Genomic DNA, 22,691 nt, shown 5'->3' with positions numbered 1-22,691 from the left:
TCATATATCTTTTGTGAAAATTCTTCCATACTGACTGAAGTGGAGGAGAATAGGTTTCTATTTCTTTTGGGGAGGAAAGAAAGAAAGCAAAATGGAACTAAATGCATCATAATAAATGCATAACAGTGATCAATGATGATATCTAACCTATTTTGGACAAGTATTTGAATTGTTATGTCACATGCAAAGAGAAGCTTCGGAAATTATCAACTTCTTCAGCACCAAATTGTGATTAAAAAGTGACTTTTACTGTCATGCATTAAAAAAAGCATGCAAAGTGATTACAAATATCACCAACAATGAGATAATCATAATGGCTGAATGGGCGCAAATTCAATGCCCATTGTAGGACATCAAAGAATGGTTAAAGAAAAACCTGGAGATCATTTCTTTTTTATTGTGCTAATATGTATTTATGGATAAAGAAAATTGATGATTCCACTAATTGTGTAAAAAGGCTGAATTACTAACTTTAAGTTATCAGATTTTTGGTTTTTTGTTTTTGTTTTTGTTTTTTTTGTCGGTCATGGGTCTTGAACTTAGCCTAGGCGTTGTCCCTCAGCTCTTCAGCTCAAGGCTAGCGCTCTACCACTTAAGCCACAGTGCCACTTCTGGTTTTATGGTGGTTAATTGGAGATAAGAGTCTCTTCGACTTTCCTGTCTGGGCTGGCTTTGAACTGCGATCCTCAGATCTCAGCTTCCTGAGTATCTAGGATTACAGGCATGAGCCACGGGCACCCAGCTAAGTTATCAGTTTTTAAATATATCTTTGACACAGAATTGGAAATTGTTCAAATTAAAAACTTTATTCAACTTAGATAGAAATAATTATCTAACAAAGGCAATTGTCATCAATATTACTTTAGATATTTTAAGATAAAATATTCAAATTTGAATAATTTTGAAGTTTTCAGACTAGATATGGTACATTGGAAGGCCTGTAAAAATGTATTTTGCAAAATGTATGTCATGATATCTACTTTCCCACAAATGCACACCAACAGAGTAAGCCTAGAATTGAAAAGGTTGTTTCTGATATAAAAATACACAATACTAAGTCTTGGTTCTGCTCTTCCTTATAACTTGTGTATATCTGCTCTTTCCAAACATCACTTACTTGATTTTCAAGGCTGTAGCCAATGATTGTTTTTCCTGCAGAAATTCCCTTCACCAGTAAGGTGCAGGTTGGCAGCTGAAGGGTTAAAAATCCTCTGTCATTGAAGATTTTTTGCTTGGCTGAAATAGGAGAAAATCCACCTAGGGCATTCCAAATTCTTACTCCAAAACTCAAAGATAGTCACCAGTCCACAATGGATTGAAATGTGACCACACTGCCAGACCACTTGCTTCTAGACAAGAGCTACAGGACTATTCCATTCATCAGACCACTTTATAGGGCCAGGCTGAGGCTAGTGTCCAGCTAAAACCACATCTTTGCTTGATTCAGCAACTTCCCTGTTCTGTGTGCTCAGACCTCTTCTCCCCTTCCCAATACAACTCCTTCACAGCATCTTCAGAAGAGTTCTTCTAGGAGGTTGGCTTAGGGAAAAGTTCCATAAGGTTGAGAAACCAGAAAATAGAAAATTGTGTACTGGTAGGTAAAGGACTAGCTCTGATCTTTCTGTTTCATTTCTCTTTCCTATATATTCTAACAAAATCATTGTCCATGTCTTCCTCAGGTTTACCCTTCTGCCTGAATCTTTAGAATCTCAATTTTAAACCATACTGTTAGCTATTGTCCTAATTGTTGATAGGGCTAATTCAAAGTACTTCATCTCCTCAAGGGTATTTCCTTTCCTATTGCTCCCATGAGAGACTGTTGTCATCAAAGTTGTCAAATATTCCCATAGCATATGAGACAAAATATAATACCTTTGAGGTTCTTTACAGTCTTTCCCAAATACACCATTCAGTTGTGCTAAGTAGGGAAGATAAAGGCTAACCAAATAGAACCATATTGCCTTCAGGTTAAGGTGGCATATTTCATGGTGGTAACAAGATGACCAAATTATTGCAATGATGAAATTCCTTATTACCTTGAGGGAAATTAGATGGTACAGAGCTGAACAAATAAGAAATCAGAAGAAGGGTGGAAGGATCCCTTTAGAAGTTACCTTCAGGAAAGGCTTACATGCGAGGGTGAATCCTATATATGATGTATACAGGAAAATCTTTGACAGAGACAAATGGGTTTCCAGTCCAGGTACACAAGCATCAGCAATGAATTGTGATACATAGTATGATTGAAGAAATAAGATGGTGTACAGATAGTTAACTCAAGGTGGCTGTTTAAAATTGAACCCTGGTCAGATGGCATAAACAGAACTCTATTTGGAATGTATAATACTTCTTTATGCACGAGTGTACAGTACCAAGGAGGCTATTGCGGCCCAATCCCACCAATGCTCAGCATGTACAGGACTCTGCACTGTGCTACAAATGCTTGACACATTTTTCTAATACCACCACCCAACTTCTCCTAAAGATATGCTGCCATTCAGCTAATCTAAAACTTTCATTTTATTACTTCAATAAAGCACATTAGCTTTTTAATCTTGCTGTTGGGTTAACATTTTTCTGATTGGGAGAGAATTTTTTTATAAAATTAAGGGTGGGGAAAAGCTAGCAGATCACACAAATTGTTTAAATACAACTGATGATAACATGGGACTGACTGAGAGCTTCTCTTCCTCAACTGCGTGGCATAGAACATGACTAACTACTTACAATTTTTGTTTGTGGTGCTTCTTTCGAGTTTTGGGATAGTAGGGGGAAAACAAAGGAGGAGGTAACAATGCTTGATAGGAAATGTACTCATTACCTTGCTCATGAAACTATAATCCCTCTATATAGTATCTTTACAATAAAAAATAAAAAAATTGCTATTATATTGACTGCACTTGCTCAAAACCCCTTGTAATGAATCTGTGGAAGAAACCGGATTACAGGTCAGAATTTACCCTTTTTTCCCATATACATCTCACTTCCAATTTTCCATTCTTAATATGTCATACTGATCAATATCCCCAAATATTTAGTCCCAAATGCTATATTTCCAAATGTTAAAAACTTATTGGAATGAGGAGCTCTGTAAGAGGAGGAGAATGGTGATTAATCCATTTCTCTTACACACAGGATAGTAATTCAATAGTAGATACATGCCATTTAGATCCTTGACAAAGCATTTATCTGGGTGAAGGCACACCCAGATAAATGCTTTGTCAAGGATCTAAATGGCATGTATCTACTATTGAATTACTCTCAAGGAGTGTTTCAGAGAAGGTTAGTGTGTGGCTATGGGTGGGGGTAGAGAAGATGGTTTCCTTTCAAGATAGGCACCATCCAATTGGCATGGGCTTGGAGAGACCACACAGAAGGTAAAATGGTATCTAGACCTCCAAGAGCTAGGAGGGTTTTCTCCTGCTGCCTTGGACATCAGAATTGCTGGCTTGTGCACCACATTTATGCTTTCATCTTTTCAACTTTGTTTTTATGAATATGGTTCTCCTGCACATAAATGTTACTCTTTTGTGGATATCATCAAGATGCCTGGTTGTTTATGCTCGTGAAAATACATGTGCTACCATTGCATATTTTATTGTATAACATAGCTTATGAAGTATTCTGTCATGGATTTATGTTTCTCAAATAAATCCCCGTTTAAAAGTGTAAGTAAATACTTTCAAACAATGTTAAAGTTACCTTTCTAGAGTTATCAAATTTTGATCTTTGGGGATTTTAGACTTCAGCAAATTTAAACTTTATGTCTTTTAATCTTTTAAGATTTGAATACTTGGGATTAATGATGTTTAGATTTGTATGGAGCTGCTCAAACTGATTATCATGAGTGATCATGCATAAAAACATCTCAAAATTATGCATGCTCTTTCTTTCTATGTTGCTACAGACTGTATTCGGTGCTTCTTAACTTTTGCCTGCAGTCAGATTGCCAGAGAAATTTCCAGTATTTTTGATTCTATAAATATGAATTAAGGTCCCAAATAAAGTAAGCTCAAAAATCCATATATTACTTCTTCACTCAGATGTGGGATCTAGACCTAAAATGATGATGATGATGATGATGATGATGATGATGATGATGATGATGATGATGATGACAATGATTATAGTAATCATACAACACAGTGAAAAAAGAGGAGTGTTTAGAGAAAATAAGCAGGAGTGGGGAGGGGAATGGAGAAAGTAGTAGGGGATGAAGAGAATGGAAGTACTTACATATGTGAGAACAGCACAATGAAACCCACCAAGTACTGTTTGAAAATGGAGTGGAGAGGGGAGAGTGGTGAAGGTATAATATTATAGAGGGATGGGCATATGTGTCTTTGGAATGATCACAACAAACTCCCTTGTATATGTGTTATTCTTTAAATCCCAGAAAAAGATAAAACCCCAAATAGAATACATTGCGTGCGAACACACACACACACACACACACGCACACACACACACACACACAATTATTATGAACCTGTTCAAAAGTTAAGGATTGCTATCCTTTAATTTTATTTGTGCTTCAAAATGAAGGATTGTTAAAGCAGAAAAATAAATGAGTTTATTGGGCTGGGAAGGTGACTCAGCGGTAGAGCGCTTGCCTTGCATGCATGAGGCCCTCGGTTGATCTCTCAGCACCACATAAGCAGAAAAAAGCCGGAAGTAACACTGTGGCTCAAGTGGTAGAGTGCTAGCCTTGAGCTGAAGAGCTGAGGGACAGAGCCCAGGCCCAGAGTTTAAGCCCCACAACTGACAAAAAACAAAAAACAAAAACTGAGTTTATTTAACATTAAAATAATAAAATAAAATAAAATAATCTACATTTCTAGCGAGGAGAGAGTGATGCTGACATTGATCTTAGGACCAAAGTTTAGCTCCACAGAGATGCAGTATCGTGATGGATGATATGGAGCCATCATTTCTTCTGAACTCCCTTTGGGTCCTGTACGGCATCCTAGGACGGAATATTTGTGTTTAGAGGCCCCAGCATGCATGGTTCTAAGATGTCCTCTACTTCAGAAGAGGTTCTGTTCATTCGCAGCCCTTTTACCGTACTGATCTTTGGCAGGCACTGGAAAACACATGTCTATGGAGAAAAGCTGGAGATGAATTTAATCTCTTAGCATTAAAAGAAAAGATAAGGAGTTAAAAGATCTCAGGAATCAATAGAGTGGAGAGGGTCCAGGAAGAATTCATGCAGAAAGGAGAAGAGGAGCAAAACTAAATCTCCAGTAGTGGTAAGCCAGACAGCAACTTGGCATAGAAAAATATTAAAGAGGTTTTTTTTTTAAAGCAATTAGCTCTGAGTGTGTGGCTATGAATGATTAAAAATGATTTGCAACAGAAGACTCTCCTGCTCATATGCAAAGTTTGCTGTGTGCTCCCAGCTACCAGAGAATGAGGGGTTAACAGATACCTGGTTAAACTTGCCCTGTAAAATATATTTAATTATCAATATTAAATTTAAATTCCATCCCATCTTGAATCCTAAAGATGGTCTCTCTGTCATGTTTCAACATGTACATAGCCTTTGCAAATTAAACAAAAGCACCAAACCTGTTAGATACTCACTCAGGACATCACAGAAGCTTCAAGAGCAAGTAGACCAAGTAAGAATAAACAGGTCTTCAAATGATGAAAAACAAACAAGTTCCAGCTCATTGAATAGCTTGCATTTCACAAGACACATTCAAATCAAGGTCATTATGTCTAAGGATATTCCCTGTGCATACTCATTAATTCCCAACTTTATTCATCTTTGTTAAAGTAACAAAGTATCAACCTTCCTAGTTAATTAGGCAAGGAAGAAGAGAAACATTTTACACAAACAAAATAAACAACTTAGACATTTTTAAAAAATAAAAGTTCACCTTGATTTGATTAAATATATATGTATCTTCTTCACATTAGAAATATGAAAAAATAACAAATTAGAAAAATAAAATCAGTCATAATACCAACTGGCACATAAACTTGAGGATATTATTTATCTTTATCCATTTTCCTACATATCAGATGAAAACTTAAACTTGCTATCTTAAAATTGTAATCATCAGTCATCTTAGTTTACATTTGTCCCTCCGTGCTGCGTTTTAAATTGAACACCATATTCCTCCAATTTGTATTTTTTTCTCAAATCAGAAAGTTCTATATTCAAGGGATATATAGCTATTTACATTGATAGTTTATTTTTTTAATGTAGTAGTTTTCTATGTAATTTAAAATTATTTTTGTTAATCATGACATGAGCCCTATGGGTATATGTTTGTTTTCATGTTTAAAACAAGATGTTTGTTGTTCTCACATTTGTTTTAAATCAAGATGCTAAATCAAGTGAATCAAGATGCATTGTACTATTAACTGACATGTTGAATTGAAACCCTTTGTACAAATACTTAGAGATAATAAAAATGAGTTTTACAATGATTGGTCCATCTACTAAGAATTCTTTTGATTATTTCCAAATGTCTACCTGTTCTTATCATTCAAAAGAACTTCCTCCTGTCTCTTTTGTAAATTATTTTTCAAAGTACATACCTGCAATTGTCTTCACAGTAATTATCATTGTGTTTGAGGGTTTATTTTCTTTCAATGTTTTTCATCATTTGTCCTAATAATTTCTCCACTAAAATAGACATCATGTCTGTCTTCTGCAATAATGTTTCCACTAAAAAAATCAAAATATTCAAAATTCAAACATATTTATTGGGTGTTGGATAGAGTCATATTTCTGGCTCTATATGTAATAGGTTAAGTAATATGGAGCTTCAAAAAATAATAAAAGCCAGAAAGATTCGAAGACAAGATTTTCATTGAAGAGCTGGGAGCAGGAAGAAAAATAAGAAATGAGATTCCACTTGGTTAAATCAAAGTGAGAGATACCACTTGGGATTATTTGTGTTTTTTTTTTTGTTTTTGTTTTTAATTTTATTTGTGAACATACTGTACAGAGGAGTTACAATTACATGGGCAGGATAATGCGTACATTTCTTACCAAGCATTGCAGCCTCCTCCTTTGTTTACCCTTCACATCCCTTCCTAGCCTCCCCATCCCAATCCTTCTCCTTCCCCCCTTCCCCCCCCCCCACCGACGTTGTAAAGGTCGTTTTGGACATGACAACTTGTACTTCTTATTGTTGCAACAGGTCCACCTGTATCCTTAAACAACTGGTTTTTCCCCATCTCCTCCACAAGTTATACTGACATCAAATATAGTGAAAGTAGGGGTTATACTGTGGGGGAGGGACATCAGAAAGAATGACATTGCCCCATTTGTTAGGAAATGGAAAAACTTGGAAAAAATTATATTAAGTGAAGTAAGCCAGGCCCAAAGAAACGTAGGTCCCATGGTTTCCCTTATTTGTAATATCTAGTATATGTATGAGTCAAGCGGAAAAGGTCAGATAATGTGATGTCAGGAAAATGAACCCTTAGATGTGTATTTTAATGTTTTTTTCTTTCATGCATGTGTTTCTAACGCATTTATAAGATTATCTCTTTGTCACTTGGGATTATTTGTAAGAAAACTACAATTAAACCTTGGCATGAGAGGAATAATTAGGGAGATATTATGGATCCAGATTAGAATTTTTAAATTTTATTTCATTGTAAAGATGCTGTACAGAGGGATTATTACAGTTACATAAGTAAGGTAATGAGTACAATTCTTTTTCTCTTACTACCCTCCCCCACTTCCCCCAGTCCTGAAGTTGTAAAGATCATTTCCAACACAGTGTTTTGTGAGTATTGTTTCTGCAATGGGTCATCCTGTGTCCTTGTTTTGTTCTAATCTTTTACACACACTTAATGAAAGTGATCTTCAGGATATCAGTGCCTATCAGTGATGTAAACACAAAATTGGACTATGTAAAAGAGCAGGATTTGAATCTTAGATTTTTATGACCTTCTCATCCCTTAGTTGCCTCACCAATAACATGAGGATAATAATACTTTACGCTGGTAAGCTTTCTTAGGAGTGCTATCTAAGATAATGTGATAAGTCTAAGAACAGCAACTAACAACTAGTAAATTGATGGCAGATCAATAATTATAAACAAATGTTTCCTGAATTTTCAGAAATGTATCTTTACTCTCAAACCTCCTTTCTCTCTCTCTCTCTCTCTATTTTGGTATGTAATTTTATGTAGTAAAATGAGCAATTCAAAGGGAAATATAGACATACCTAAGTAATTAACATACCACATTAAATATAAAATAAATCCTTCACTGTGGAAATTCTCTGAAGCTCCATTCTAGATAAAAAAAATCCTTCTTCTAAAAGCCAATCCTGGATTTCTGTTTGGCCAGGTCATGATAATTTATTGAATCCTATCTATTGTGCTCTTTGTGTCTCTTTGCTTTTTGCTCAATAAGTTAGCTTTGAAATTTATTTAGAGTGCTGACTTCCTATTGGTATTGGTATAAAGTATGAAGTCAGGGCAGTATTCTAAAACTTAAGTTTCAGTCTTTTGTAGAGCTTGGGTCTCTTGTCTTTGATCTTCCCATTTTTTTCTCTAGTGTTATGGCTTTGGTCCATCTCTATCACAAATGGACTTTAGAGACACAGGAAGTCTAAGCAGGACTGAACGTGGAAGCCAGCCCTTCCTCCATCTGAAAATAGATTCTGGTAGCTTTTATTTTTGTGATCTTGATTGCCATGAGATTACAAATATTTGTAGGGTATAGTATGAATGTTTTGGTTCATGTATATTATGTGTAATAATCAGACCAAGGTAATTGGCATATCCATCACTTTACACATGTATTACTTGTTTTGATGAGGACATTGAACATGAACTTTTTCTCCTGTCGGAACATTAAGTTAAGGGAGTAATGATTCAGATTTCATCAAAAATCAACCCTGGTGGTTATGGCCTGTAAATAATAGGAGTAAATAAATTTCTTATTTTATCAGTAAGATTCTGCACATGGAAGCTGCCCTTGCTTTGGTTTTCTCTGTGTTTGAACCTGGAAATCTTAGGTTTTAATTTAATTTTGAATTCTCTGCAAACAGATTGTCTAATTACAAGTATCATGAAACTCACAACCCTCTACAGATGCTTCATTTTTTTCTTCTTTGCCAAGTTGATATGCATTGAGGAATTCTGATGATGAGCAAATTATTACTTTGCTAGATAGTTATTCAAACCTTAAACCAGGCCCTCTCTTCTCAGCATTGTCAATGGCTCTGCAGGTCTCTTCTTGAAGGGACCATATCCTCTACAGCCCAAATCCAAACAAGTTGATTCCAAGGAAATACTTTCTATTCAGAATCAATTCATTTAGGCTTCTTTATATCCATAACTTTCATAAATACAATTTTTATTTTGTTCAACTATTTTCTGTTCTAAGTGCATGAAGACTGTCTTTTGTGTTACTTTATATCGTATTCCAAATAGTTGAAGCATTTTGATATTTAACTCTTCTCACTGCATAACAAAGTCATGAAAGTGGAGCATCTTATTTCTTCAAAAAAAAGTCATGGGAAAAGTAGTTTCATGTTAGAAGCATTGAAGTGTATAGTAGCTAGCATGTTCTGCTTAAACTATGTGTGCATACATTCACATGAATGTGCATACATATCCATATGTTAATTTTCACTAAATGCTTTTTAGAGATAAAAGTGTATTGTGTACTGTTGCGTTGTACTCTTAGTGTTGGAGCTCAGGGCTTCAGGCTTGCTAGGCAAGGATTCTACCACCTAAAACACTCCGCCAGCCCTTTTGACATTGGTTACTCATTTTTGATACAGGGCTGCCCTTTATACCGGGGCAGGCCTAGGTTGCAGGCCTCCGAATTGTGCTTCACACGTAGCTGGAATGACAGGATGATAGGCCCAGGTATTGATTTCACAAACCTTCTTCCTCGGCTTGCCTCACATCACGATCCTTCCAATCTCCACTTTTCCACTTTTCAATAGCTAGGGTTACAAACACAAATCACTTCATCAATTTATCTACTATTTTACATGAGAAATGGAGGCATCATGAAACAAATGAATCTAGACCCATCAAACTGATATTTTTAGCTCAAATAAACCTAAATGAACAATCGTAACTTAGAAAACTCTTAATAAAACAAGATTATTATAATATTCAAAGACTAATAACTAGCAAGACAGAATTATTCTAAAGTAATCCTTATTTATCGCCAAGTTATTCAGTAAGTTGTACTGTAAAATCTGTGTTTATTAACTAAAGAATTACAAAAGTAATGATTTTTGTGATTGAAGGACTTCAAGACTTTATACACAAAAAAACTGATGTACAACACTGAAATCTATCCCAAATGACTAGATAAGTATGTAAGCCTGAAGACATTCAAGTTATGAGCGAGACAGAATAAATAAAGCATCGTACCTTATCTTCCTGGAGAGAAAAATGTGGCATTTATCAAAAACTTTGGTTTCTTTGCACACAAACAGTGGCTTCCACTTGAAAATTGCTAGCAGAAGCATGTTTTATTCTGATGATATTTATTGAACCACAAATTCCTAAAGGGGGGAAATAAATCTTTCTTATCTTGATCTATCACAGTGTCCAGTGTTAAGTAAAGATCTCACCAAATATAGGCTTCGTTGGAAAGTATTAAACTAAATTGAACTGGAGAGTTTTTTAGAGCTGTGACACGCATGTTAAAAATTCCACTTTATTTGCTTTAAATGTGCTCTGCTTTGCGCCGAAAGTCAAATATAGGATCATTTGGTGGGGGGAAGCGTTGGGAAGCAATTATAAGAGCCTCTCTTATTCAGATTGTGCATTACCTCACAGCAACCCAGGTACTGAAGTCCTATAACAGACTTTCTAATTCCTTTGTTAATGGAATTTTGTCTCTTGGAAACCATGTGTGACTGAACCTTTATGTAGAAATCCTGAAATGCTAGCTGAGAAGATAAAAATTTAAAATCTGATGGCTTCTGCAAAATTTACTTCCTGTAGATGTTTGTCAAAGTTTACTATTCATGATCACTCACTCTTCGTTTAATAAATCACGTAAAACTTACATCTTGCTTTTTTGTTTAATCTGTATTAGCTAGAATACTTAAAAATTGCAATGATAATTCTTAGGTAATTTTTTAGATATGCTTCTTCTGTACATATTTCTCATACTTGAAACTTTTTACATTGGAAGCTGATTTGTTTCCTGGAGATTGTTTATACTCCTTTAGGATGCTGTAGCTCTGTGGATCCTAAAGGTATTTGCTAGAACTGTTTCATTACTTCCATGTACAGTAATATGAAACCTTCACATTTTTTGTACTTGTACCCACATTTAAACATTGTTTTCCTGAAAGGTCTGAATAAAATTAAGACATGCAGAATTCTAATAGAAATACAGAATTACTTTAGGTTGTTAAGATCTCAGTTTTTAACAAGCTCACATTTGTCAGGATTTCATTTTACTGCTATACTTCCACATAGTTTAGGTAAAGGAAGTATCTTAGGAGACTTAGGCAAGAACTCCACAAGATGAAGACAGTGGGCTCCTAATAGAGAGCTCTGAAATGGCAAAGAATTAATGAAGGAGAGAACAAAGGCAGTGGTAATAGTAGTAATGGTAATAGTAGTAGTAATGCATATATTTCAGATTAGAATAGACAAGCAGTTTTAAAGTTTTAATTTTGCCAAAGTTTATACTTGAATTTGTTAATAGGGCAGCAGAATCCTTAAGATACAGTATGAAAGAAAATAATGTTTTGCCAGCAATGGTGGCTCATGTCTGTAATCCGAGTTACTCGGGAGGCTGAGATCTGAGGATTTGTGGTTCGAAGCCAACCTGGGGAAGAATGTCCATGAGACTTTTATTTCCAATTACCTACAGCTGAAAGCAGAGCAATGGTTTAAATGATAGAGTGCTAGTCTTGAGCCAACAAAGCTCAGGGAGAACACCTAGACCTTGAGTTCAAGACCTAGTAATGCCACAAACACCAAATTAAAAACAAAACAAAACTAGTGTTTAAAAATTATTTATTTAGGGCTAGGAATGTGGCTTAGCATTAGAGTGCTTGCCTCACATGCATGAATCCCTGGGTTCAATTCCTCAGTACCACATAAACAGAAAAAGCCAAAAATGGCTCTGTGGCTCAGGTGGTAGAGTGCTTGCCTTGAGCTGAAGAGTTCAGGCCCGGAGTTCAAGTTCTTTTAGACGGTACTGAAGAATGAAATCAGCACATAACTTTGAGACTATCCCCCAGTACTGAACACTGGAAATTGTATTCTTAATGTCTGTTACAGACATCTCTGCTTACTGTCTTCTTGACACCTTTTCACTTTCAGATACATGGTAAGACTTTCTACACATTTCATAAAAGCCCTGTAGGGATTTATAGAGTAATAGAAGGAAATCTGACACTTTTACAATAGCGAATGTTCCCTCTCAATTCATTGAGGTCCTCTTTTATGACTTGCAGGGCAGCTTTATAGTTTTTCTTTTTTGCTTAGACATGAGCATTTTTTCTTGTTATGTTAGCCTAAAATGGTTTTTGTATGTACACTCTGCACTTCTCTATTTTTCCTTTCTATTTGCTATATGCTAAACATGATACATGTGGTAAAATTGTTTCTATGTTAATTTTTTACATAATGTGGCCACTTATTTAATTCTCTTATGTGTCTGAAAGCAGGGAAATCATTTTTGGTAGAAAATTATCAAGTTTTGAAAATAATTTGAATTCTACATGCTCATACATACTCATAACTTAACTGATAAAATTGCCTTTAATTCAAGTGTTGAATAATAAATGTTAGTATATTTAAATACGGTAACATATTTTTAATTTTGTTCTATAATTTACTGTGTGTGTGTGTGTGTGTGTGTGTGTGTGTGTGTGTGTGTGTGTGTGTGTGTGTGTGTGTGTGTGTGTGTGTGTGTGTGTGTGTGTGTGTGTGTGTACTGGACTTGAATTCAGGGCCTCCAGGTTATACTTGCCTTTTTCTCTCAAGGCTAGTACTCTACCAGTTTAGCCATTTCCAATTCTGGAATTTTGCTGGTTAATTTGGAGATAAGAGTCCTGCTAGACTGGCTTTAAGCCTTGACCTGCAGATCTTGGGCTCCTGAGTAGCTAGGATTGCAGGTGTGAGTCATGAGCACTCAGCTTTAATTTTTTAGACTCACCTAGATATCTGCTAGTAAGGCTGATAATTGAGTAGCAGTTATCCACCCTTCCCATGTTAGGCAACTTACAGAACAGTTTGCATGCCCTCATGAATGCCAGCTGCTTCCCCAAATTGATGAGACTTGAGAACAAAGTGGAAGACATGAGGCCCTCATAATGGAGTCCTAGATGATGCGCTCTTAGACTTGCTGCTTTCCTCTGTTAGTGGGATAGAATTAGTTTATACCTTTGAAGTGAGACGATGAAGAATTTGTGGACATGTTTTACAACAGAATATTACACCTTCAAAGCATATATTTTTATATATTAATTTTCATCACTAGTAGCATAATTTGGGTATTCACCTACCATTTTTTATTTAATATTTTGTGCTTTGTAGTAAGCATATTGTGATTCCAGCTTTTTCTTTTAATTTCTATCTAATATTACAATATTATTGTATCTTAATAACCATTGCTTTGTTGGTGAAATTTAATTCAAGAATTTGTTTTATTTTATTATTTATTGGGAGTATTGGCATTTGAACTCCAAACCTCTTGCTTTTTAAACCTGTGCTCTCTTACTTGAGTTTTACCCTCTTTCTTTTTGTTTTCATTCAAATACACTCTTGCTTTTGGGCCTGGATATCATCTTCTTTTTTATACTTTCCATGTAGCTGGCATGACAGGAATGTGCCCCTGTGCCCAGCTTTTTATTGGTTGAAATGGGAAATATCATGAACTTTTTGCCAATGCAGTTTCATCCATTCTCAGCCTCTGAACTTGCTAGGATTTGGGGTCTGAGCTATGACTCCTGGCTTAAGAATTTCATTTTTTATTGCAAAGAGTGGTGCTGCTTTAAATATGCATATATGACACTTTGTACTGCTGCATGAGAATTTTGATAGAATATGTATCAAGAAAAGGGAACTGTAGTAATCATGTAATTTAATTTTATATAGCCAAGTTTTTCTCTATGTCTGGCATGCCAGAAGATTCACTACTTCCTGTTGCCAGAAGATTCACTACTTCCTGTTGCTACCCTATGGGGTATTCTTGGCCTCTAAATTTTTCCATGTTAGTATGAAAATGATGATTTTCATAATAATTTTCATTTCAATAGTATGTTATTATGAAAATAATTTCATCATAATAATTTTTATTTTCTCTGAAGGAAACTAATCATTTTTCTTTTGAAATATTCTTCTTTTTTTTTTTTTTTGCTGGTCATGGGGCCTGAACTCAGAGCCTGGGCGCTGTCCCTCAGCAATTCAGCTCAAGGCTAGCACCCTACCACTTGAGCCACAGCGACACTTCCAGCTTTTTCTTTGTGTGGTACTGAGAAATTGAACGCAGGGGTTCATGCCTTCTAGGCAAGTACTCTACCACTAAGCCACATTCCCAGGCTCTGAAATAATTCTTTTAAAAATGTTTTTCATGAAATTATTTTTATTTTGTTGTATACTTATTTCATATGGGATAAAACTGACATGCTTAGTTTAAACTGTATGAGTAAGAACATCTCAGAGTCCAAAGAGAAACAGAAAAGTAAAGCAAACAATTTTTTAAAAAAATCCCTCATGATGAAGAAAACGAACAGAAGAGGTAAAACAAGATGAAACATGGGTCAATAAGGTTAGCTTTGATCTCAGAATAAATGAAACAATGAGCATGTGTTATAACCTACTGACTTTCTAATGAAACCATTTACTCCTCTTTGCAGTGTTACTTTTGGAAAGGTGTCACAATCTATATCGTTAGAGTAATAATGAGAAAATTAATTTATCTTGCCTTGCTCACAAGAACCCTGCTAACTACACTTACAGTTTTCAACAATCTGTTTTCTTTTAGACATTCATATGTGCAGGATTATCTCTGTATGATCTTTATTTTCCATGTGTCTTTTAAATTTTTTCATGACCTCAATAGAACCTAGTGAATTGTTTTTAAAGTAGATAGCTGTCTCAGAATCAGTCTCAGGATGAAGGCTTTTAACATTGGACTACGTACAGTAGGGAGTTCTCCTGCAGTTAAAAGCACAGATAGATAGACAGACAGACAGACAGACAGGCAGACAGACAGACAGACAGACAGACAGACAGATAGATAGATAGATAGATAGATAGATAGATAGATAGATAGATAGATAGATAGATAGATAGATAGATAGATAGATAGATAGACAGACAGATAGAGATGTCTGCTAGTAAGGCAGACAATTTCTTTTTTTTTTAATTTAATTTAATTTTATTTGAGAACATACTGTACAGAGGGGCTACAATTACATGGGCAGGATAATGCATACATTTCTTACCAAGCATTGCAGCCTCCTCCTTTGTTTACCCTTCACCTCCCTTCCCAGCCTCCCCCCTCCCCCCACCCAATTATACCCCCCTCCCCCCCGACACCAACATTGTAAAGCTGGTTTTGACATGACATTTTGTACTTCTTATTGTTGCAACAGGTCCACCTGAATCCTTAAACGACTTGTTTGTCCCCATCTCCTCCACATGTTATACTGACATCAAATATAGTGAAAGCAGGGGTTACACTGTGGGGGAGGGACATACAAAGCAACAAAGAAATAATCTTATAAATGCGTTAGAAACACATGCATGAAAGAAACGAAAACATTAAAATACATATTTAAGGGTTCATTTTCCTAACATCACATTATCTGACCTTTTCCGCTTGACTCATACCTATACTAGATATTGCAAATAAGGGAAACCATGGGACCTATGCTTCTTTGGGCCTGGCTTACTTCACTTAATATAATTTTTTCCAAACCTTTCCATTTCCTAACAAATGGGGAAATGTCATTCTTTCTGATGGAGGCATAGAATTCCATTGTGTATATATACCACATTTTCTTGATCCATTCATCTACTGAGGGGCATCTGGGTTGGTTCTATATCTTAGCTATGGTAAATAATGCTGCAATAAGCATGGTTGTGCTAGTAGCTTTAGTGTGGTCTTGTTTGTAAACATTTGGGTAAATGCCCAAAAGTGGGATTGCTGGATCATAGGGGAGATCTATGTGAAGTCTTTTGAGGAACCTCCATACTGCTTTCCAAAGTGGTTGAACAAGTTTACATTCCCACCAACAATGAAGTAAGGTTCCTTTCTGTCCACATCCCCTCCAGCATCTGTTGTTGTTAGAGTTCTTGATTTTTGCTGTTCTAACTGGAGTGAGGTGATATCTCAATGTTGTTTTGATTTGCATTTCTTTTATGGCTAGGGATGTTGAACATTTCTTCATGTGTCTATTGGCCATCCTTCTTTCTTCTTCAGAGAAGCTTCTCTTTAAGTCTTTCACCCACTTATTTATTGGGCAGTTGTTTCTTTGAGGATTTGTTGTTGGGTGGTTTAATTTTTTGAGTTCCAAGTATATTTTAGATATGAGACCCTTGTCCGTTGTATGGCTAGTAAAGATCTTCTCCCAATCGGTGGGCTTTCTATTGATCTTGCTAGCTATGTCATTAGGCAGACAATTTCTTAAGATTACTAAAAAAATTGGGTTACTTTTTTATACTTTCAGGAAATTTAGGAAGATGGTAACAGAGTTCTTGCATTCCTTGCACACAGTGTTGTCATTATAACACATATGTTTAAACCAACAAATTTGTTATACTCCAGGAAACAATTGTTATTATTACTAGCCAAATCCATACCAAGTTCAATTTTTCTCATTGTGTTACAGGATATCATAGTCACCCTGACTCCTCTTGGCTGTGTATGTTTCTTATACTTTTCTTGTACTAAATAATTTTTACTTGATATTTTGAGGAATACTGGTTAGGCATTCAAGACAATGACCTTCAAGGGAAATGTTTGTCACATGATTGGATAAAAGCTGTACACTTCAGAAGAGTAGCAGAAAGAAAGGGAATTATTTCTATTATATCAAGACAATATATTGTCCACATGTCTTGACATGTTCATGTTGATCCTGACATTGAGGGAATATTTGTCAGTCATCTTCATATGTATGTCACTATACATAGCCTACACATTCTGAGATTGGGTGAAACTCTACCTCTATGAGGGAAGAGTACTATCATAAATTATTTAGAATTTCACATGTAAAATTTGTCTATTTTTCTCTGTTTAAGCATCTAGTCAGCCATTTATCTATATCTGGATGAGCTCAGGTGTATTTAATACTATCTCTTATTATCCTACCCTACTTAATCATTTCCACCTTGTACCACTGGTAAATCTTTCCATGATCACTCATGTCCCTTTGACATATGCTAGCAAGGTGAAGATAACGTTGGCAGGAAGCAAACAGAGACATGCTTGTGCATACATACTACAAGGGGCTCCAGGTTCACCGTAAGCTTTTCCTGCATAAGTACCAGAATCATTAATTTCTTCACAAAGTATTGGTTCCTTTTATCAGGGAATAGGATTACAAACCAGTATCAGGGTAGAAGAGTGCTCATTGATTCTAACTGATAGAATAAAGAAATATATGTATGAATGCTAACACATGGTATGCCCATGTTTACAACTATTTCTAAATGAAACCATCCATAGCCACAGGAGGGTAAGCCATTCCTTGTTAGTATGTTTCCAACTTCTGTCCATGTGCATATGGACCAATAGTTGGTTTCTGTGTAACTGCTTAGTCCTGTATTGAGAAACCTGGCTCCCACTGGTGTCTGCATTTACTTAATTGTTTAATTCCAGAAAAATATATGCTGATTTTATACTGAGTCACCTACAGTTCTCTCAGAAGCAAGCTTTATAAGAGTGTGCAGGGTGCGCATTGTAGAGCCCAATATGTATAATGCAACACAGCTGAGTTTGAAAGCAGTGTCAGCCCACTCATTTCCAAAGTTTCTCAGGTTAGTATCTTTTCCCTGACCCATCCCATGAAATTAGTTCACACATCTGTAATTGCAATTACAATTTGTCCCAAAAGCACATATGTGTTTTTGAATCTTGATTGTGTTGTCCATGCTTCTGTGTCTGTTTGATGTTTATTCTATGATTTTTTTCATTATCTATTTTGTTATTGCTTCATTTTCATTAAAATTTCCTTTTGTTATATTCATAGTTATGTTCATTTTAAGTTAGACATTACAAGTGAAAGTTTTAGAATTAGTTTTAGCTTTGGGATTGTGTTACTTTCTCTAGAGAGGAATTACTTTTTCATCTGGAAAACAGATGACATGTCTAATTAATATAATCAGCATTTGAAAACTTGACAGCTGGTCTTCACTCTGGTTTATTTTCCGCTCAACTTTAATTATACTTTGAGGCCCTGTAGGTCTCTAAACTTTAGCTATGTATCAGGACTCTCACTCATTGGAAGATCTGATCTCCATTTGTTGCTTCCCAACCCCCAAAGCCTTGAGTCCACAGAAAATTCTGCTCAAGTTTTAACTCTCCATGAAAACTCTTGAATCACCAAGCAACTGAAGTGAAAAAGAAGCACTCAATTTCCCCTTAGCATCATTGACTTCTTTCACTTACATAACTCTTAAGTGACTTACATTTTAGTGGAAGATCATTGTATATGACTAACTCACTGTTGCTAGCATAAGGCCAAGGTTACTTCTTCACTGTTCATCCTTGTATTTGGGATGACTATTCTTTCAGGGTCACATTCTTGCACTGAATAGATGTTCTTTGTGATGCTGGCTTTATGAATGGATGAAACCATATAGATTTTGTACTTGTATAGGCTTAAGTTGAATTTTAGTATGGATTAAAAAATTTCTAAGATTCAGTTCACCGGGTTAGGTAAAATCCAACATGAAAACTTGGCTTTATATTTTTTCCTAGGTTGATAGATTCCAATATACATTAGACTTTTGGGCAAAACAACTCTGACTATTCTGCCATGAATCTATGATTTGAGGCTAGCTGATTCTTACACCTGCAATTGTCTCCCTAGCCAAATCCTATTTCTTATTTAAAAAGTTTCCCTCTTCTTCTCTTCATGGAAAAATCCTATTATTTTAAAGAATAGTACTCTTAAAAATCAAACCAGTTTTTCTTTTCCCCCATTTTTTATTAACTTCTCTGTAAAATTGCACTCATTTTTTCCCTTAATTTAAATGGTTTTGAATCAGGACTCATTTGTCAAGGTACATAGATGCATTTTATCCTTCAATCTCATTGAGAATAACAAATATTCCAAACTATCTTTTTCTATTTGATTTTATTTTACAAGAAGATAATTAACACAGATTGCAAAAAGGGACCACTTCTATTAAATTAGAGTGTATGTCTATATTTCATTGAGGCTTTAAAATTATTAACTTTGTTATTTTATATCATGTATACTAAAAGACCATTATACAACATACACATATACACAGTTAAGTATTTCTATAGATTTATTTGCATACTTGAAAAGAAAATTAGCCACCATATTCCTGCCTTCTCCCTCAGGTAAGTGAATTATTTGTAACTTTTCTAAAGATCCTTAGGCTAGTCAATAGCTTTAAGAGTCAGATGCCTGGTGATTTAGTTAAATATTCCCTACTTGTAACCACTGGAAGAGTTATTTGCTTATCTATCTTTCCTGAACTTGCCTGACTTTCACAACTTAGGCACTTCAAGTTTTACTTGTATCTTGATTACATTTCTCAGCTTCCAGGGCCAATCTTGTATATTTGCCAAGGGAACTCGGACAACTTGATTCCACTTTGGACTTCTTGTCTGCTGTTGATTCCTAAATAGGGATCCTCCTTCCATTATGCTTTTATCATCACCAATGGAGAAGAGAATACTTAGGACTGAAGACCTCCTGCTATCAAACGTTTGCTAACAATGCATATTCCAGAACCTATTTTTATGGAAAAGGAACATTTGGGATATAGTTTAGCTGTCTAAATCTTTACCATGCTTTCTGGGTGATACTTGTGCATATCGAAGCTGGAGATACACTGCCATTTTGCAGCCTAAAAGCACCTAGTGAAAAATAACTCATTGGGCATCTCTTGCAAACAAAGCTCTCCTTGCAGTTCAGGGATCTAGCAATAAATATTAATAGATTAGATTTGGACAGGATTTCATAATTTATAAAGTACTTTCATACATATTTGATCCTTGCAATGACCTTGCCAGCACTGTTAAGCAGAGGAGTTGTTTCTTTTCCAAGTTAATACAGTTAATAAACTGTAAGGCTAGGATTAGCACCAAAGTGTTCTCTCAAATTCTGTCTCATGTTTGCTCTGCAACATCACAATGAAAAGTGAAAGACCCAATTTTCATCTCTCAAAAATAAATGTTATAGATGAAGAAATTATAGTCTTAAAATTGGTATCTTCAGTTTTTCTGCCTTATTTTACTGTTTACTTGTATTTGAACACCATCCTCTCACTCTCCACACTAAAATCTTCAATAAAACTGTCAACATAAAATAGCATTTATAATTACAGTTTTGAAAATCATGTACATAAAGAAATACTTGTTACTATCAAAGATGTTTCACATAAAAATATTAAACATTGAACAACTACTTGTAATTAGCACTCAATCTTCCAGACTCCTTCTTTTCCATACTCCTTTTTTATCTGCTTTAAGTAGTATCATGTTAAAGAAAAAATTTTACAGATTTGTTTTAGTTTCAATTATGTCACATTGACCACAAGAGCATCAATAAGATCATATCAAGTGAAATCTAGAGATATTCTTTCCAACTGTTTGAGTAAAGTTCTGTATCTCTTTCAAATTATAAAAATAGATGAGGCAATGCAAGTATTTAGACAGCTAGGAAGGAAGAAGTATAAAAAAGTAAGAAGGCAAATAGCGTATCTGATGAAACACCTTCATTTCTTCTCTAAACTAGGTGCCACTAACTTACAAATAGTATGGCATATATGTTTGAGGCATTGTTTTATTATAAACATGAGTCCACTGAGGAACATATGTATTTATGAAAACTGGGAAATCCTAGATCAAGGTACCATTAAAGTTCCTATCTGGTGAAGTTTTGCTTTCTGATTCATAGATGATGCTAGCAGAGTAGCTTAAAGGAAGAATATCTGTCTAGCAAGAATGAGACCTTGAGTTTGAGCCCTAGTACTGCCAAGAAAGTGAAGGGAGGAGGGAAAGAGGAGGGGAGGAAGGAAAGAAGGAGTGGGAGAGATAGAGGAAGAATCAAAATATCCTGTTACTATATTTCTTTATTACAATAAGTATAGTCACAGAAAAAGAATGTTATCTAGGGATAGATTTCAGAAACCTACATGAAAGTTAGGAGAGATCATTTCCAGAATGGTTGTGACTTGGAAACAAAGTTTTCCTGGAGAGAATCAGCAGTGTAAAAACACAAGGAGAGCATCAGCTGGGTAAAAACCAAGGACAGAGCCAAGCATTTCTTAAGAGATATCTGTGTGCGAAGTCCTGAAGTTTTAATATACAACTTTACAGGAAGTATGCTGTGTAAGCAGCTCAATACTACCAAGTACACTTCTTGAGGAAGAAAAAGAGTATAAGAATATATAGAGATTAAACCAATTCCTTCTTCACTCAGAGATGAGAGATACTAAAAGTCCAGCTTGCCACTATCTGTATTTTAGGTATCCATTAAGGAAAAAAAACCTATTGATGTTTTAGTTGTCTATTTGGAAATTATCAGCTGTGATAGGTCAATAAGCTTGTATTCAATATTATTGCACATTTGACAGCTCTTATCAGATTTAATTAGATAATTGCTTTTGTAATACACAAGGCTTAATTTCAGACAAAGAGATTGTCTGCAGGAATCTGTTCCGTAGAACTTCCTGGAACTGTTCTCTATCAGCAATGTCCAGGATGCTAGCCACTGTCCACATGTTCTTATTGTGCATTTGAAAGTAAGATAATATACCCAAAGAACTAAAATTTCAATAATTTAATTTTCATAAATTTGTAGTTAAGTGTAAATAGCAAAATATTGTTAGTGGCAACTTTATTAGAGAAAAGAGTCCATGACACTTGGATGTATTTAGAATGGATATGTCCCTATTTAAAAAAAATTATGTGGAGGACTCAGATTGGGCATACAAGTATGCATCTTACTAGAGAAGTAGCTAGGTTGTTGTGACACAAGCAGCCAACTTTATCTCAAACATAGTTTAAAAAAATCACACCTAATGTATAGATGCTCATTAATAAAAAGTGATCTAGTTTACTGGATTTAATTGGCCAATTTTGTGAGAAAATAGCTCTGAAATACTCTATGTCATCTGTTCCATTTCACAGCTATCTGTTAAAATACTTTACCAGGTATGCAAATCCAGTAATTCAATTTGTCATAACATCTTTCTTTTGTATTTAGTAGGAGAAAACAAAACATTATCATTTCACTAAGTTCTTCTTTATATGACTTTTGTCAGTACTTGCATTGAAAAAAATAAGAAAACTATTCTACTACTCTTGACTTTAAATTTTCTACAATTAGCAATTGAAATGGTTCTCCCTACAGTCTTTCCTTTCTGTCTGATTTTTTTTAACCAAATAGAATCCCATAAGGATTTCCAGCTATTCCTTAAAATACATCTTTTTATTTGCAGTAAGGAAATCAAGAAAAGTTCTGACTGTGTCTGGTGCTAAGCTGGGTTTATTAGTGCCATCCTAATTTC

The sequence above is a fragment of the Dipodomys merriami genome, unplaced genomic scaffold (assembly GCF_024711535.1).
Source record: "Dipodomys merriami isolate MVZ:Mamm:240054 unplaced genomic scaffold, mDipMer1.0.p SCAF_5, whole genome shotgun sequence".
Classification (NCBI taxonomy): domain Eukaryota; kingdom Metazoa; phylum Chordata; class Mammalia; order Rodentia; family Heteromyidae; genus Dipodomys; species Dipodomys merriami.
The sequence above is the reverse complement of the archived record's forward strand: the minus strand, read 5'-3'. Positions refer to the sequence as shown.